This window comes from Prinia subflava, chromosome 16 (assembly GCF_021018805.1).
Source record: "Prinia subflava isolate CZ2003 ecotype Zambia chromosome 16, Cam_Psub_1.2, whole genome shotgun sequence".
Classification (NCBI taxonomy): domain Eukaryota; kingdom Metazoa; phylum Chordata; class Aves; order Passeriformes; family Cisticolidae; genus Prinia; species Prinia subflava.
This window is the reverse complement of record NC_086262.1, coordinates 15164385-15182626: the sequence shown is the minus strand read 5'-3', so window position 1 is coordinate 15182626 and position 18242 is coordinate 15164385. Positions and strand designations below refer to the sequence as shown.

The window sequence follows — 18242 nt, the reverse complement described above, 5'->3', positions numbered from 1 at the left end:
TCTCCACAGGACTGTAAAAATTCACTGCCTGTGACCCTTTCTGGAAAATTTAGTAACTTTTTTGGCTTGATCCACTTCTCTCTTCCTGCTGAATTCCTTCTCTGCATGTTGCTGTTGCCTGCATTTTCAGCTGTCTGAGCCCTTTGTAAACACATATTTTTGTCTACATACACAAAATGAAACCTCTCCTCTATTATTAGAATCACAGAATGGTTTGGGTTGTAAAGGACCTTAAAACTCATCTCATTCCACCCCCTGCCATGGCAGGGACACCTTCCACTATCCCAGACTGCTCCAAACCCTGTCCAACCTGCCCATGGACACTTCCAGGGATCCAGGGGCAGCCACAGCTTCTCTGGGCACCTTGTGCCAGGTTTTCACCACCCTCACAGGGAAGAATTTATATATATATATATATATATATATATATATATATATATATATATATATAACCTAAATTTCCCCTTTTTCAGTGTGAACCCATCACTACTTGTGTTATCACTACGGTTCCTAATAACGAGTCCCTCTCCAGCTTCCTTTCCTGTCTTTTACTCTGATTTCCAGGACAAAGTGGACTTCACTGCAAACACCAAATTGTTCCAAATTACTGGTTTTGTTGAGTGTTTTTGCCAGCAGACATCCTGCTTAGCTTTACAAGCTCTTGGTCCTGTCTGAAGACAGCCATCCATCAGGCTTTCATCACCTGGAGAAAAGGCTTCAGAAGAGTATTTTGGAGACAAATCAAGCCTGTGGTCCTACCTGAGCTCCTTAAATCCACGTCAGAACAGAGATCCTGGACTGTCCCGAGATGAAATCCTCCCATCTGTGGTTATTTGAGCTCTCAGCCAGAGCACTCAGCCCCCAGGACAGATCACAGCGTGAGTGAAGGGCAGAAGCACATTACAGAAAATAGGATGCTAAATTTGAAATTTGTTTTGCTGCTTGTGCCCAGCCACAAGCTACTCTCCTTTTTCTTCAGATGTTTCCCTTAGTCTACGTATGTTTTGTTAAGATTTATATTTCAAATTTGAAAACAGCCATTTCTTGAAGAGATAAACAGACAAGAAGCAATTGATTCCAATGAGATTTTGTTGTTCTTCATTTGTTTTAAAGCCCCTGAAGGGTTATCTATTGCTATCTGAATAATGGATAGACTAGAGTAAGGTAAAGATAGTTCAAGCTAAATTCAGAGGTGCAGACCCATCTTGTTAGGCAAGTTCAGGGTGCAGGGGCATACAAAATTGGAACAAGAAACGTGAAAATAGAGGTGGAAATTCTGCATACAGCACCACCCATGCAGATTTTTTGCATTAACTGAGAGCAACCCCTCCTGAGCTTTCCCTGGGCCAGGGCAGGAGCAAGAGAGGAGCAGAAGAGAAATGGAACCTCAGCAGCTCCTGCACAGACTTAGCAAAACCAGTCCCAAGGCCTAAGCTGGGACCTTCTCCTCACCCCCCACAAGCTGTAGCAATGCTGTTAAGAGACAGTAAATTCATTTAAAAACACAACATGGAAGAGAAGGCAACACTGTCTACACGGGCAGCTGGGCAGTGGAGCAAGCAGATCTTCCCTTTGCTAGGAAAAGAGGCAAGGAGTGACAGGAGCTGTGGCAGCAAGCTCAAAACCCTCAGCAAAAAGGTTCTCTTCTGCAATTTCTTGTTATTCATAGCCAGATTTAAATATCACTCATTCCACAGCATTTCAACACAAGGTGCCAGTTTTAAGTGCAGTGCTATTAAAGCCAAGGGAGCTGTGACAATTTCTAACTGACTGTGACAGTAAAGAACACTGGTGAAAAATGAGCAGGCACTGAGCACTTATAAATTCTGATTTTGGAACTATTCTTTCAAGGGGCTATTTGCTTTTCATGTTCATTTCTTCCTTCACTGGAGCCTGACACTCAGCTGAAGTTATCTCCTCTCATTTAGAGAGCAGTGTATCAGAGCACAATAAAACTCACATCAGCTTTATTATCACCTAGCAGAGAAAACAGTGGTTAACTGACAGCAGAATGAAGAAGAATAAAACAATTACAATATTAGTGTCTGCCTCACAGATGGGGGAGGTAGTAAATAACCACGAGTCCATTACAGGGGATTTCTCAGATGCTAAGAAGGTTAAATGGTTGAATGACTTATCCAAAAGTGATTGCTTTTCTGATCCCAGGTCCCTCATGCTATGGCAACATTACCTTATTGCTTTCAAAATCACTCATGTGGCTTTTTTTAATTATGATTTGACTCTTCTGGAAGGTACCATCCCAACCATCTGGAGCCTGTCAGCTCTGCCCAAGTGTTGCTATGGTTTTCGGACGGCACAGAAATAACAACATGACTCTCCATGATGGTAAAGATGAGAGCAAACTTTATTCTTCTACATTCTACTTTTATAGAGTAGTTCGGTACAAAGAACATGATTGGTTATTCAGCGTCTACACTCTTTAGTAAACATTTCTTTCCAGTAAACACGTTGGAAAAACACCACCTGCGGATGGTTTCTCACTTCCCAAGGTTTGTTTGAATTCCTCCTTTAGATTTCTCAGGCTAACATGAGAAAGTTGCTCGTCTGCCTTTCACACAGACACTAGCAGAGCCTGAAGCCTAAATTCAGACCAATGTCAGGCCCACATCTCCCCCTTTTAGTTTTTGCTGAGGGCGACGTCTGTGTCTGTGTCCTCTCCTGCAGGGCCCTTGCAAGAGAAAAAGACAAACATGACACCAGAAGTCCCTTTAGTAATCAACCAATCACTAAATAGAACTTTCATTGGGCACCAACTTAAATGGTCAGGGAAGTTCTGTGGCATTTGGTGTTGACCCTTCATAACCATGTCCATGCACCAGCGTCAAGCTTAGCTATTTACTAATTCTAATACAGAAAAACCAAAACATCATTAGCCTGCTCAAAAATGGCAGTCTAATTTGTCAAGATCCATCACTCTAGGAATCATCCTTTCAGATAACAAGGGCTTTTCTGCCTTTTAGCAAAGGACAGTGGTCCTTGCATTACACCTGCAACCGCAAACTGATTTAATTTTCCAATTATTTGGACAACCTGAGTTGACCCTTTTTTTTTTTTTTTTTTTTTTTTTTTTTTTTTTTTTTTAAATGCAAAAATGCATGTGATGTTTGAAAGGGCAAAGACCCATTGCAGGATGTGCAGTATTGGACCATCGTTCACTCAATTGGCCCATGATATCTGTAGGATGTCACCTAGAAAGAAAAAAAGAATAATAAAATTAATAAAAATATCAATAAAAAGTTATCTGACTCCAAAAAAAATCTACATGATCCCAAAGACCAGAAAGGCAAAACCCACAAAGTGAAATAACAGCCCTTAATAACTACAAAACATACACCGAAGGCACGTGAAATATTACCTAAAATACAACTACATCTATGTAGAAAACTTAAATGAAACAACATCTACTATAAAATTAAAACACATGAAAAGAAAAAGTCCATTGAGACAAGATGTTGATCCTTAGCATCACTGGATGTCTTCTTGAAGTCTGGAGCAGGGAGTGACTCGAGGAAGATCGATGAAAACAGGACCATGCTGCTGACACAGGACTTTGTTGTCTCCATAACTTCCAACCACATGGTCATGTTTGCAGTCTATGTGACAGCCACTAAGGCTATGCAATGTCCCTTTTCACTCCTCAGAGGTGATGGGTAAAACGACTGCTGAACCTGCTAATGATAAAACACAGGCACATCTTCTCCTTAAGTTAACAAACTTGTCAGGCTCCATTGTCTAAATTCAACATCCAGGTTTCATAATTACTTTTTCTTCAGGTTCATAACATAAATGTTATATTTTTGCATGTTATCTTTTTGATAATAATTTTGATCAGCCCAGAAACTGCAAAAGCTGAAGTGCTTCTTTTCCAGTGACAACCTGTTCATCCTTCCCGGGCAGGAATTCCAGGTTCACCTCAAAGATCAATTCAGCTATTATATTTAAAGGCCAAATTGTTGAGTCAAATAACTCATATGTAATTTTTTGCTAAAACATCTGGGCAAACAGGCAATTCCCATCCAGAGAGAGCCAAGGCATGGCCAGTGCCCAGCTCTAACTGCAGAGGAATCCCTTACACCAATTTTAAAAACAAACTTCTTAAAAATCTTATAATAAGAAACTAATATGGTAATTGACACCTCCTAAATTTGTCAGGGTAGAGATGCTCTGAGCTCAGCAGGCTCCTGAGATGGTCTGTGACCAGGATTGGAACTGCATCCCAAACCGTCAGGACAGAGGAGGAGGCATTCTTACAAACTCAGATAACCTTGTCTGGAAATCTGAAAATATTTAGAAAATTATGAATGCAAAGCTAGCATAGACAGCTAGAAAACAAGGAAAAATTCTTGGGTGACACGTGTCTTACAGGCAATTATAGACAAATAGCAAAGTACATGAGAAGAAGAAGCAGAAGCAGCAGCAGTAGCAGCAGCCGGCTGTAGAACTGTAATAACTTTATCATATCTATGAATTCACATCAAATATCTTAAAAACTGAGATAACACTTAAAACTCATAACTGATGGTTATACTGTAGAATTATTAATAATACTTGTGTTATCTGCGAAAGGCAACAAAGGTTGCTTATTTGTTTTTTGTATTTCTTGCCATTTTTCTTCTATTATGAACAGGCATCTGTTCACAGAGACGCCTTGAGAAGAAATGTTTTGAGGGAGGGGGGGAGGGAAAAAAAACCAAACAAAATTCAACTGTCCCTCTAAAAGGAAAAAGCTTCTGCTCACCTCAAAGGCAACGAAGCTATTTGGCCCTCCCTCAGTGGGGCTTTGGGGGCTCAAGGGCCCCAGGGCCGCCCCGCGGAGCTGGGGGAAATCCAGACAAACGTGGCCCCCATTTTTCTGTAAAGGAAAAAGCTTCTGCTCACCTCAAAGGCGACGAAGCTATTTGGCCCTGCCCTGAGTGGGGCTTTGGGGGCTCAATGGCCCCAGGGCCGCTCCGCAGAGCTGGGGGAAATCCAACAAACGTGGCCCCCATTTCTATGTAAAAAAAAAAAAAAAATTCAAGCGAAGCAACTCCCACAGCATTATCCGCTGTCTAGAGGAACGGCAAGTTCCTCGTGCCCTATTCGCAGTCAGCCGCTTGGCCCGCAGGGAAGGAGTGGGGGAGCGAACCCCGCCGCTCATGGCGGGGGGAAGGGGGAAAAGGAGCGAGGAGACCGCTCCTCGGTTCCTATGACGACTTGCTGTGCAAATTCACGCGGAAGGAAATAGGGGGGAAACGGAGAGGGGACAACGGAGCGGTGCTCGGCGGAGCTCAGCCCGCCGCCGCCCTGCCGCCGCCTGTCTCAAGCGGAGAGCCGGTGGCCCCCCTCACCGCCCTGAGGGGAAGCGGGGGGGACGAAGAGGCAAAGCTGCTCCAAGCCGCCCGTCTCAGCGGCACCGCGCGGGGAAGGGATCTGCGCGCCCGCCCGACCCGCGCGCCTGTGGGGAGGGGGGGAATCCGAGTACGGAAAAACGAGAGAGAGAGAGATTTTGCAGCCGCTGCAGCGCCCTGGAGCAGGGCGGGAGGAAACCCGAGGGAGAGAGGGAGAAAACAGGGAGGGCGAGAGAGAGAAATCGTGTGCCGCCGGCGCCGCCGGCCCGGAGTGCCTGCCGCCCGCCAGAAAGCTGGAAAGGGAGGCGGGGGACGGCATCTCCCTCCAGGGCACGGGTCTCCCTTCTCCCATCGCGCCCGCGAAACCATGGGTGTGGGGAGAGAACTGCCCATAGGGAAAACAGAAAAGGTGTGTGTGTGGGGGGGGAATGGTCTGATACCGTTCCACTGCAGGGAGAAGGAGGGACTAGGAACGGCAAGAGACAGAGAGAGAGAGAAGGCAGAGAGATCGCATCCGTGCTGCCATGCCTCTGTCTCACCGCACCCCCACCCCCGCGGAAGGAAAAAAACAAAGTTAAAACAGAGAGACACAAAGAAAAACAAGCCCTAAACTCACACAGGCAATCATAAAAACAAGCACAGGTAACGTTAAAAGCATAAAACACTCATAAAGTGAACTTTTCGCCCTGAACACACAGAAGGATACAGAGGGATCAAAGGTTTTCGATCCCGGTCCCGTCCGCAGGCCAGATGCTGGGCCACGCCGACGAGGAAAGGATCGTTGTGTCACACTCTGGGTCGGAATCTGACCAGATGTATCTTGGACGGGCTAGCATCTTTTAAAGTCACGGTACAGACTAGTCGCAGTGGATGATAGCGCAGGAACCACTGCCAGCCATCCGTGGTATGAAGAAAGGAGAAGGAAAAGCCAAGGAAGCGCCGTCTCTGCCGGCCGGGAGAGGCTTACAGACGCTCGCTTTGATCTCGGCCAGACAGAACCGAAAGAGGTCGGGGGAGTGCTGGGCAAGCTGTCGGCAGCGAAGAATTCCAGCTGCTCTTGTCAGGAAAGGCACAAGCTGTCCTCTCTCAGGAGAGGGGTTCCCCAGGTTTTCTGGAACCTCTGCCCGGCTGTCTTTTCTAGAAATTAAAGTCCAGCTGTGCTGGGTGCCGTCCGACCTGCTGTCTTTGGCAGGATTGATCTTTTTCCATGGTCAGCAGGACCAGCATTCTTTAGAAAAAACGTGGAGATATTTCGCTTACCTCTCTGAGGAGGCAGGTAGAATTTTCAAGCTTTGCTGCATGAATCAGTCCTGGCTGTGCTGAACTTCTTCGAAACGTCAGGTCACCAGATGTTGCTATGGTTTTCGGACGGCACAGAAATAACAACATGACTCTCCATGATGGTAAAGATGAGAGCAAACTTTATTCTTCTACATTCTACTTTTATAGAGTAGTTCGGTACAAAGAACATGATTGGTTATTCAGCGTCTACACTCTTTAGTAAACATTTCTTTCCAGTAAACACGTTGGAAAAACACCACCTGCGGATGGTTTCTCACTTCCCAAGGTTTGTTTGAATTCCTCCTTTAGATTTCTCAGGCTAACATGAGAAAGTTGCTCGTCTGCCTTTCACACAGACACTAGCAGAGCCTGAAGCCTAAATTCAGACCAATGTCAGGCCCACACCCAAGGTATTTAAAGCCCCCAGCACAGGCAGGACAGCAAGGGACAAACAACCCCAGGGCTGTTCCTGCAGCTGGAGGGAGCAGGGAGGGGCCAAGGATTTTCACCCAAATCACCCAGGAGGAGGATATTGCACAGCCTTGCCCACAGCACAGGGTGGGACTCAGAAATTCACCCCAGCTGATGGGAAATGCTCTCACAGGGCCCTCTCATTTCTCTCCCTTTGAGACTGCACAGCTTTCCCATCAGCCTGGATGGGTTTTTTTCTCCTTTTCCAAGCTTTCCACGAGCTTTAGGATGAAATAAGGCAGCCAGCATTAGCCTAGAGAAGAAAATCATGTCTGAGTTGATCAAATTGTTATGTGAGGTCAACCTGCAGATGTGGCAGTGGAGCAGATCTTCCAGTTTTTCTTCTCTGTAAAAATCTTCAAACACGGGGGAAATTTGTCAGGAAGAAAGTAAAATACATCAGTAAAACAGAACAAATACTTTTAGGATCTAGAGACAAAAGAACTCAATGTTCTCAGGCGCATGGTGGAATTTATTGGGTTGTCCTTTGCAGGGCTAAGATTTGGACTTGATCCTTGTGCGTCCCTTCCAACTCAGTTTATTCTGTGATTTGTGATTCTGTGCACTGACATGCCTGTTCCTCCTGAGATTCTCCAGGAAATGAAAATTAATCCATTTTTAGATTCTTTCAGACAAACTCAGATCCTCAATCTAAGCACATCCTGTCTTTCTCCCTTCCATCAGCTCCATCAAAAGCCCTGGATGCTTGAAATGAAAATGAACCATGTAAAGGAGCTCTGGATTTGTCATTCAGTTTTGGTAATAGATATCTTGCTTTGATCCTGTAAGATGTCATGCTTGCTGCCTGAGCATCTCAGCAAAACCAAATTATGGAGATGCCATGTTTTTTCTGCCTCTCAATTCCTGTGACACAAGAATTATAAGGCGTTCTGCTTTTTTAGGCTCAGATAAATATCAGCAATTTAATTGCTTTCTTTAAAGTTGGGTTTGGAAAGCTGATGGGACCATTAGGAAAACAGGGTTATGTAAGTGGGATTTTTTTCAGTCAGGTAAGGGGGGAAAAGTAACTATGATGCCTATAGGCATAAAAAAATCACTTAATTCTTTACCCCTCTCCATACTCACTTCAGAACCTCAAAAAGGCCATGTCTAATTAGAGCCAGAATGCAGCTTGCTTCTATTTCAGACCACTCTGTACAGTACTCATCATCAGAACTCCTCTTCAGGGAGACTCACAACACACAGGGCAGATTTTCTGTCTTAATATCACAGATTATTTTAAATGCACAAAGTTCTGCAAAGCTGCTGCCAGCAATTCCTGCTCCAGCAATTCCTGTTTCAAATTCCTGCTTCAAATTCCTGCTTCAATTCCTGCCTGTGTGAGGCCTAAAGCCAGACAGCAGAAGCTCTCCTCGTGGTGGGCTGGGAATATTGTTGGTGTTTGGCAGAACTGGTGTGAGTTCCAGCAGTGCAGGCTGACAGCCTGGTGGGGATTGTGTTCCCCCACCATTCTGCCCAAGGAAAACCTTCTGGAGTCAGGTCTGGGCATCACCAGTGGGAGCAGCATCTCCCCAGCAGCAGTCTGTGCTGTCAGCAGCACGTTATGAGTGGGACACGACTCCTTTCTTTTTTTGCAAATTCACCAAATCCCTCCTGTCTCTTTCCCATCTTTTGCCTCAGTGTGAGTTGAACCTCCAGCTGCTCATTTCCCTTTTTATTTCTGTTGCTTAAGTCCTCTCAGGCTGTGCCAGCTTTAATAGGAAAGGTTTCTGTTGATCTCCTTTCCTGGATGGCAGTGCTGGAATCACCTTGGGCACACAATTGTTAATTAGACACACTCATGGAAGCCAGTGATCAGCAATATCTTCCTGTTCTCACATCCTGGTGTATCCTTTTATTAAAGATCTAAAAAGCACAAATTAAACTTCACCCTCTTTGCTTTCATTTAATAATAAATCCTTCAAATTGGAGTCCTTGTCTTAGGTGAAGCTCAAAACTTCAGTGGAGGCAAGCCTGGATCCAGGTGGAAGGAGAAGCAGCACATTTGGGGGAGTGGTGAGGTTTTTTGTGAGGTGCCCACAGAGTCCCAAGCCCCCAGGAGGTGAGGTAGTTTCAGGGACACCTAAATTCCTGAAGTTCAGGTGCGTTTTTCCCCGATGGAACAGCAAAATCCAACAGAAGGCACCTCTAGACCCAGCCACCTGCAGAACTGTCTGCCTTCCCTATAAATACAGCAACCCTTGAGCTTCCCCTTACAGCAGCCCCGAATTTTCATGTGAGAAATACAACTTTCCTTTTCTCCTCTTCTCTCATGCTGCACTGATTTCACTGCTGTGACTGACACTATAAAAGTTTGTAGGTTTGCCTGAGGCACAGATCCAGCACAGAAAAATCTCTCTCCAAAGGCTGAGGCTCAGCAAAAGAGATGAAGAACTGGGAAAAAAGGGGCTTTGAGGGAAATATCAGACAGTTAAAGGTGGTTTGGGTCTCACCCCAAGTGCATTGTGCTAATCAGCAGGGGGGTTGTGCCATCTCATATATGCCAGGATAAATCTAATGCAAATCCCAGGGAGTAAATTATATTACTGTGGATTTATTCAGCTGTAATAGATCAACATTTGTCCCTGAGTGACTCCAGCATTTCTTCCCTGTGTGTCAGTCCCTTCCCTGCTAATGCATCCCCACAGGAGAGAATGTTTCTTCTGCTGAGCAGGAAACAGGGGAAGAAGCCAATTGCATTTTGCTTGATGAGAGAATTTCAGATGTACAATTTCCCTAAGACAGAGTCTCAAACAAACACAGATATGTAACCATGTCCTCACATGGAAAACACGACAAAATCAGACTGTGAAAATGTGAGACTCCTCAGAGCTCGAGAGGCTTCATTCCCCTGCATTTCTCTCCTGAAACATCTTTTGCATTAATCCAGAGAGAGACCAGCAGTCCAGATCCTTATAATCATGCACCCTGCCTTCTGCACGCTCTAGGATGCACCAGGAATTAAGTAGCTGCTCATCTGGCACCGTGTCTTTCCCTAAACTCTGTGATTAGAAAGTGCCCCTGGGCAGGGCAGGGATTGCCTGAGCTCTAATCCAGCTCCAGTGGCACGGTCAGGTTAACCAGATGCTCTCCACACTGATCCCACAGGGCAGAGCTGTCCCAGCCCTCCCCACCTCGCAGGAGTTTGGAATTGCACATTTGAATGTCAGTGCTGTGTCATGGCACAGCTCCCTCCTCCTGCTCGTGGCTGGGGAGAACAAAAAGCACAATAAAGTGAACGCTTTTACTGCTTACATTTTGCTTAGCTGGTTGTTGTCCAGCAAACATCCTCCTTTTATGTGACTCCGTTTCAGGTGATTCATTAATTCTTTGGCTCATGATTGACCTTTCTAGATGTGACCAGGAAATCAATCACAAAATCTCTCACCTTCATAGCTATTGCTGAAAGGAAGCACAGATGTCCCAGAATCAAATAAGTTTGTTTTCACCTCACAGTGAGTTCTGCATTAGTGGGGAGGAAGTTTGGGATTTTTTGGAGGGTGGGTTTTTTTCTTTTTCAGTATTGAAACTCCTCTGCCCAGTTCAGAATTAAGATTTCTGAAGCCTGCACATTTAATCACAAGTCTTTTCTCCAATTAGGGAGTAGTTCACAGCATGACCTCAAAGAAAGAAAATAAAATAATGTTTCTCAATATTAACTGAAAGGTTGGTGCCCATGTCTAGACACACAAATTTTCCTGCAGTGGCAAACATTGGTTTTGATTAGAAAATTGTTCTTGCTCCAGTTTTAACCTCACAAGATAGAATTATTACTTGGCAGCTGAGATCCAAGAAAGCTCAGAAGCTGGCCAGTTAAAAGTAATATTTTTCAGTTTTAATGAGAAAATATTATTTGCTGTATTTTTCTCCGTCCTGCTTGGAAGAAAATTGTTTTACTGCAGGGCTCTGACTGCAGCTCTGCATCACATGGGAGTCCAATGGCAGAGAACAGCACTTAGAGCATTAAAAATGCATTCTCCACGTATCAAACCAAAAAACTGTGCCTCTTGGCAGCATTGCTGGCCTAATTTTGGCTGCAGAATGAATAAAATCAAGGCTTCCACTGAAATCCCAGCGTGTAGCTCCTCAGCTGCAGGCAGGGAGATAACAGGGAGGGAATTTGGGCAGTTTTGGGGGCTGTGGGTGCCCTCTCCATCAGGGCTCGGAGCTGAGGGAGGCAGCACTTGCTGAGCATCCCAGGGGCAGCTGCAGAGCCTGGGGTTAGGTCAGCAGCATTTGTGTCCTGAAATCACCACCTTCCTTTAGACCTCCCTGCCCACCCGAGGTGCACCCGGGCAGCCCCAGCAGTTCCCAGCAGCGGATTCGGGCCAGGGATGGGAGCTGCCCCTGGAGGGACCACGGGCAGGCTGATCTGGAGCCCCACACTTCAGTCCCCACACAGCAGCTGCATCTCCATCTCCTCAGAAGAGAGCACTCAGGACAGGCTGACCCTGTCCCAGGAATCTGTCTGCTGAAGGATTGCTGCAGGCAATCCTTTTTTTTTTTTTTTTTTTTTTTTTTTTTTTCCTTTTTTTCTTTTTTTTAATGAGAGAGGCTGATTTCAGAAAGGAACAGAGATGGCAGAAGCTGTCTGGGATGCCAAAATATCACAGACTGGTTTGAGTTTTAAGAGACCTCAAAATTCATCTCATTCCATCCCCTGCCACAGGCAGGGACACTTCCCACTATCCCAGGTTCCTCCAAACCCCATCCAACCTGACCTTGGACACTGCCAGGGATCCAGGGGCAGCCACAGTTTCTCTGGGCCCCCTGTGCCAGGACCTCCCCACCCTCACAGGGAATAATTTCTTCCTATTATCTCATCTAAAACTCCTCTCTTTTAGTTTAAAACTATTCCCCCACCATTATTTGTCCATGTAAAAGGCAAGGGGGGCAGCATGACAGCTGTAAGCAGGATAAATTGCGGAGATGACCCAAGTTATTACAATGACCCTCAGCCCAAACCAAACTCAGGGTCTCCCATCCCCTCAGATCCAGGCCCTGTGTGATAACAGCAGCTCCTCCAAGACTGACAAATGATAATCACTCTCTGAAAGCAACACTTAAACCTCCTCGTGGCTGTTCCTCCCATCTCAGCTTCCCACTGAGACAGATGTGATAGATGGGAACAAGCTGGAATTAAAGTATGAAATGGCATCACCCCCTGAGCCTGCGGGAACGAGCGGGAGCCGCGTCCTCCCTGCCAGACGAGCTCCTCACAGGGTGCTGGCCTGAATAACAATCACAGAAATCACAGTACTGAAGTCTTAGCCCTGTGAACACCCCCTGATGTGGCTGTGGTGACCATGAGGCATGTTTAATTTGTGTATTTTCCTGTGGAGCTTCTCCAACCAGCAACAACCTGAGCTGTGCCCATCGGTGCAGGCTTGGACCCACCAGTGCCTGAGAGGGAATTTAAACACTGAGAAACTGCAGCATTGCATGCCATCCTTTTATTTTCCTTAAGGAGCTAAAATACAAGGAGAATTTTGATTAATTCAACTGTTGAAACAATTACAGGCTGTTTAGTGCCCTTGAGTTATGGATACAGCTAAACATGGACTCACTCCTAAAAAAAGCAGCAGTGTTACAAGTCAATGCAAATTACGGGAGACCTTTGTAATAAAACAAGATATTCAGTCCAAGCAAGGGAAATCCTCACTTCAGAGGGCAGAAACAGCTTCTCAGAGAGGAAGGTCCTCCTTCCTAATATGACCTTTCTCTTCTGGAGCATTGTTTTTGCTCACCCTAACAAGTGAGCTGGCCTTCATTATCTACAGGTATTTGTAGTTTTGAAATATTACATAAGACACAGAAGAAATTAGCATTCAGGAATGATTTTGTGTCAGTTGTGAGCAATGGAAAGCAGTAAAATAAAATCACAACACAAAATGTAATAGAATAAAAAAATTAAATGGTAACTAAAATAGCACTGAAGCTCTTTCATTTTAGGGAAAAATGTATTTTCTTCTCAGACACCCCACACTTCCCCTCCAGCTGAACTGTAAACCCCAGAAGCTTTTACTGGTGACTCTTTCCTACACTTCACTTTGAGCACAGGCAGCAAATGGACATGCAGAGGAATCACCAGTCATTCTGGAAAGGGAAGTGAAGGAAATATTGAACTCTGCATTGATTGCAGCCTGTGGTGTGCAAAGTGTTCCCTTCATGGTGTTGTTCCTGGAGTGGGAATGGATGGGCACTGCCACGGGGGAGATCCTCACTCACACTCAGCACGGTTTTGTTGTGTTTTCCCTGCCTTACATCCCATCAGGGGGGTGGGAATCCAGCCTTTGCTGATGGGTTCCTTTCCTGGGTGTCAGGATTGATAACTTTATATTCTCTTCACTTTTACAGTGCAGCCGGGTCTTTACTTCAACCACTCATCACAGCTGAGGGTGTTTGCACAGCAGAGCTGGATAAATACTGCAAAATAAAATCTATTTCTGCAAGTGGTTTTTGAGCTGGGAAGAGCAGCATTCCAGGGGTTAAGTTTACCAAGGGGTATGAGCTCATCGACTTTTTGGCCTTTTTTTGAGAATGCCTCAGTGAATTCACACAGGACTCTCCCTGTGCCACCCCAGGATGTGCAGCACTCACCTGGGGATGTGAGTGGGGGGATCCCAACCAAGAGGACCCCCGGGATGCTGCATCCCTGCACGGGTGTGAGTGCCAGGGATGTCCCACGGGTCAGACACCTTAAATCACCTTCAATTCACATTCCTACCTTTGCTTCATCTCAAGAAGTAAAGGATAAAGAGGCTGAAGGAGGGAACATGCATTGAAGACAGGGAAAGGGGAAGAAGGAATTTTCTCCTGCTGAAAAGCTGCAAGGTAATCACAAAGGGCAGGAATTCCTGTGCTGTAGCCTGGGTACAAAAATGCCACTTAGAGTGGTAAAAGTCCACTGAGCCTCCCAGCAAAAGGCCAATTAATCACACTTATCATAATGATAAGTATCTTCACATACCCATTTAATCAAATTTTTAAAATGTAATCAATATTTTACAATGAGGGGAACTAAACAGCTGAAATTACTAAACGTCTAAATGTGACTGCCTATATTGTTTGCTAAAAAGGCAACTCGTGCCACAAATTATCCCAAAGCTCCCTATCACTGTATTTGATCCTCTCAAGCAAGTAAGAAATATGACTGAAAGTTTCTGCATTAAACTGTTCTCATCAGAAACTGTTCTTTTTTTTAAGATTGTCAAACATGAATAAAAGGCATTGAAAATGTTCTACTTTATAAGGATTGTAATTATATTTAATTTTTTTCTGAAATTTTAACTATTATAATCTTTCTCACTTCAAAAATACTGCTGTTCTTTAAGCCATCTTGCTTTTGAGAAAATTAACTCAAACTGTTTGCAAATAAATCCAGAAAAATAAGAAAATGGATCAGGTTTCGGACTTACAAAAAAGATACCAACTGAAAATGCCTTTTTTTTTTTCTCAAAAATAATTTCCCACTGTTCAAAACCAGCTGTTTCCAGGGGTTCCTTTCACTGATGTCCCCCATCCCGACAGAGCTGGTGGGATCCAGGGTTGCAGAGGTGTCAGGAGGCTGCAGGAGCTGCTGGAGCAGAGTTTGTTCAGCTGAGAACACAAATCCATCTCAAAGTCTGATACCAGCACAGAAAGGCAAAGAGAAGGAAACTGGATGGTCCCATTTACAACTCTGAAATCCTTACAGAAATTGCCAGAAAAGCTAAGTAAACAAGAAAGTGAAAAAGTACATAACGGTATCATTGAATCTTTTTTATTATTATTTAAAACATGATGCAATTTCCAAGTGTGTTTTCACTTTTTTTTTTGATGTTTTATCTCTCTAGCACGAAGTTCTGGCATACAAGACCTGTCAGTCCTGACAGGTTTGTTCTTTCAATGCAGGTGATGCAGGCCTGGTTCATCTCCTGCTTCTGTAACAAAGAAATTCTCATTTAACTTTACCATTTGTCCCTTCCACACGCTCCATGAATCCTTTGATTGAGGATGATGGATGCTGTGTTTGAACATGCACATGAAAACAGATTATTGGTACTGACACAGTGGCATCCAAATCATTAAGAACTTGGCACCATTCAGAACTGCTTTATGAACAGAGAAATAAAATGAAAACAGAGGGAAATGCCAGGTGTCTGAATTCCCTCTGAAATTAAGAAAAACTTTGCAATGGTGGCAAAGGTCAGGGAAATGTTTGATTCCTCTGCTTGCATCAGTGGAAGGACAATTTGGGAAGCAAATATTTCCCTATTCTCTTCTTTCAAGATCTCAGAAATATTCTCTTGTCTTAGGAAAATGTGAAATTAATAGGAATTCTGCTATCTGAAAATCAAGGGATGGGAGTAGGAAAAGGTTTTTACCAATCCAATTGTTTAATGCAAGTCATATTAACTTGTTTCTTTTTATTTTAGTGTTTAACTTCCTTGTCAGTATATTCAAACCAGAGATCCGGGTTTTAGAAATCTCACACTGTAAACTCCATAGCTAAGTACATCAAAAAGAAAATCATTTTGAAAATGTAAAAAATTATATATACAAACAACACTTCTACGTGATTGTCTGGTTTGGGTTGGGTTTTTGTGGTCATTATTTGAAATATCCCACCAACTCTTTTATTCCTGTTGGGTGGGAACTATTCAAAGAGAAAAATTGCAACCAGAGGGTGATAATGAACCAGCCCGAGGGTATTCCTTTGATCCCATTTCCATCCTGGGTGAAGCCAACCCCACCCAAAGGGACAGGAGCTAAAGCCAGGCCAGTGACACAAATCACATTATTTTGGTGGGCTGCAGCTCTAGGTGGTGGTACCAGGATTGGCACCTCCTGCCATCCTTCACCCAGGCACTGAGGAAACTCCTTCACCAAAAAACCAACAGGAACATCTCTCTTGAAAAAGGGAGGAACAGCCTGGCACGACCAAAAGGAATAGAAATTGCAAGTGGAATAGAAAAGCCACCAGCACAGCAGGGCCAGCAGCTTTGTCCTGTATCATTGCCCAGAACCTTTTCCTAGAAATCAAATAAAACAAAGCATGGCAGAAACTTGCCATTCTGACCATGCTCATAACAACAACCAACATGAAAGCAACGGTTATACAACCATAATGTACTCGATTTACACGTTCAGCCCCAAAATTCCATCTGCAGAAAGATGCTGGCAGTGGTGGCTGGGCAGGGCTCAGCAGATCCCTCAGGAGAGGCTGGTGCCAAAATGCAACCCCAACTCTGAGATCTGGGCTGTGGCAGGAGCACCAGGTTCTCTCTCAAAGATGGGATCATCACCTGAACCAAGACTGGAGCCCAATACTTCATTCACAGACCAATCCAAGAACACCTTGGATTTGTGTTTCCACCTTTTAAAAGCTATGAAATAAATACCAATAAATGTGTCCTTGTCTAAGTCACATTCATTGTGTGGCTACACAGGCCACGTGTTCATCTCTAGGAGCACACTCTGCTGTCATTACACTAGAAACCAAAATAATTGCTGGAATGATCTGCTTTTCAAGATACTAATCATAGCAGGTTTTTGAGATTTCAATCAGATTTGCTTGCTTCTGAAAGTTATTGATTTGAAAAAAGTCTAGGATTGGCTCCCAATAACTGTCATTAAACTGTACCTCAGCAAAAGCATTTCTTCATTCATCCTCTATCTTTTGCACGCTTTATTAAGTTAGAAACTCAAATCAGCACAAAATGCTTGACAAGGGAAGGGGAGAAATGTATTCAGATTTAATCTGGTGATTGCAGCTCATTCGTTGCCAACAGCTCCTTCATCAAAGCCATCAGGTGAATTATTAACCTCTTCCATCCACAAACAGAAAAATACCTTCAGTCACGAGGAAGCAAAGCCAGAAAAAAAGGTTCCTTGGTTTATCTGGGTAAACTTGTATTCAAGTCCTGTCATGGGAAAGGGACACAGCGAGGTTCACTCTGCAGAGGAAAACACTGCTGGAGGGGAGCAAAGCAGCGAGAAAAGAGTGAGCAAGGCACAGAGAAAAGAGTGAGCAAGGCAGGGAGAAAAATGTGAGCAAGGCACAGAGAAAAGAGTGAGCAAGGCAGGGAGAAAAGAGTGAGCAGGGCAGGGAGAAAAGAGCGAGCAGGGCAGGGAGAAAAGAGTGAGCAAGGCAGGGAGAAAAGAGTGAGCAGAGCAGGGAGAAAAGAGTGAACAGGACAGGGAGAAAAACATGAACAGGACAGGGAGAAAAGAGTGAGCAGAGCAGGGAGAAAAGAGTGAGCAGGGCAGGGAGAAAAACATGAACAGGACAGGGAGAAAAGAGTGAGCAGAGCAGGGAGAAAAGAGTGAGCAGGGCAGGGAGAAAAGAGTGAGCAAGGCAGGGAGAAAAGAGTGAGCAGGGCAGGGAGAAAAGAGTGAGCAGGGCAGGGAGAAAAGAGTGAGCAAGGCAGGGAGAAAAGAGTGAGCAGGGCAGGGAGAAAAGAGTGAGCAAGGCACAGAGTAAAGAGTGAGCAGAGCAGGGAGAAAAGAGTGAGCAAGACAGGGAGAAAAGAATGAGCAAGGCAGGGAGAAAAGCATGAACAGGACAGGGAGAAAAGCATGAACAAGGCAGGGAGAAAAGTGCCTGATTCCCCCAGAGTAGACGTGGGGACCATCCTGGTGGGAGCAGTGACATCCCAGTGTCCTGGCACTTCACTGCTCCTCTGTGGCTCTGCCCCTGCCCAGCCACTCAGTGCAGCACACGGTGAGTAAAGACCTTCCCGGGGAGGTGTTCCACCAACGTGGCCAAAATTGTCTCAGGGGAGACACTCTCAGAAATGAGTTTCAGAGCAGCAGCTGCCTGCCAGGGTGGAACAGCCAGCAATCCTCCCAGCAATCCTCCCAGGTTACTCCAGCCCAGCCTCTTCAGTCAGCTCCCTGCCATCAGCTCCACAGAGCCCCGGAGGCTCTGGCAGCCCTCCAGCCCCCGGGGTGCACCCTGACATTGGTGTGACCAGCAGTTCCAGCACACCACTGGTTCTGAGCAGCCAGGGAGCAGGCACAGAGCAGGTAATGAACACAGCTCCTGAGCAATTAATTCAGCACATAAATAGAGAAGCAGTTAGTGAGTGCCTGCTGCTGTCCCTGCCAGCCACCCCTGACTCCCGTCCAGGCTCTGCAACAGGTAAGGGAGGCATTTCT

The 18242-nt window shown here is 45.1% G+C and overlaps 1 protein-coding gene across 1 annotated transcript in view; it reads left to right on the top strand.

Moving 5' to 3' along the window:
• The first annotated feature begins 18176 nt into the window (after positions 1 to 18176).
• The window catches only part of SFXN1 (sideroflexin 1), a 36576-nt gene continuing 36510 nt past the window's right edge, over positions 18177 to 18242 (top strand). The window contains exon 1 of the mRNA XM_063413275.1: positions 18177 to 18225. The gene's annotated coding sequence lies outside the window, so the exon portion shown is untranslated. The remainder of the gene's footprint in view (positions 18226 to 18242) is intronic.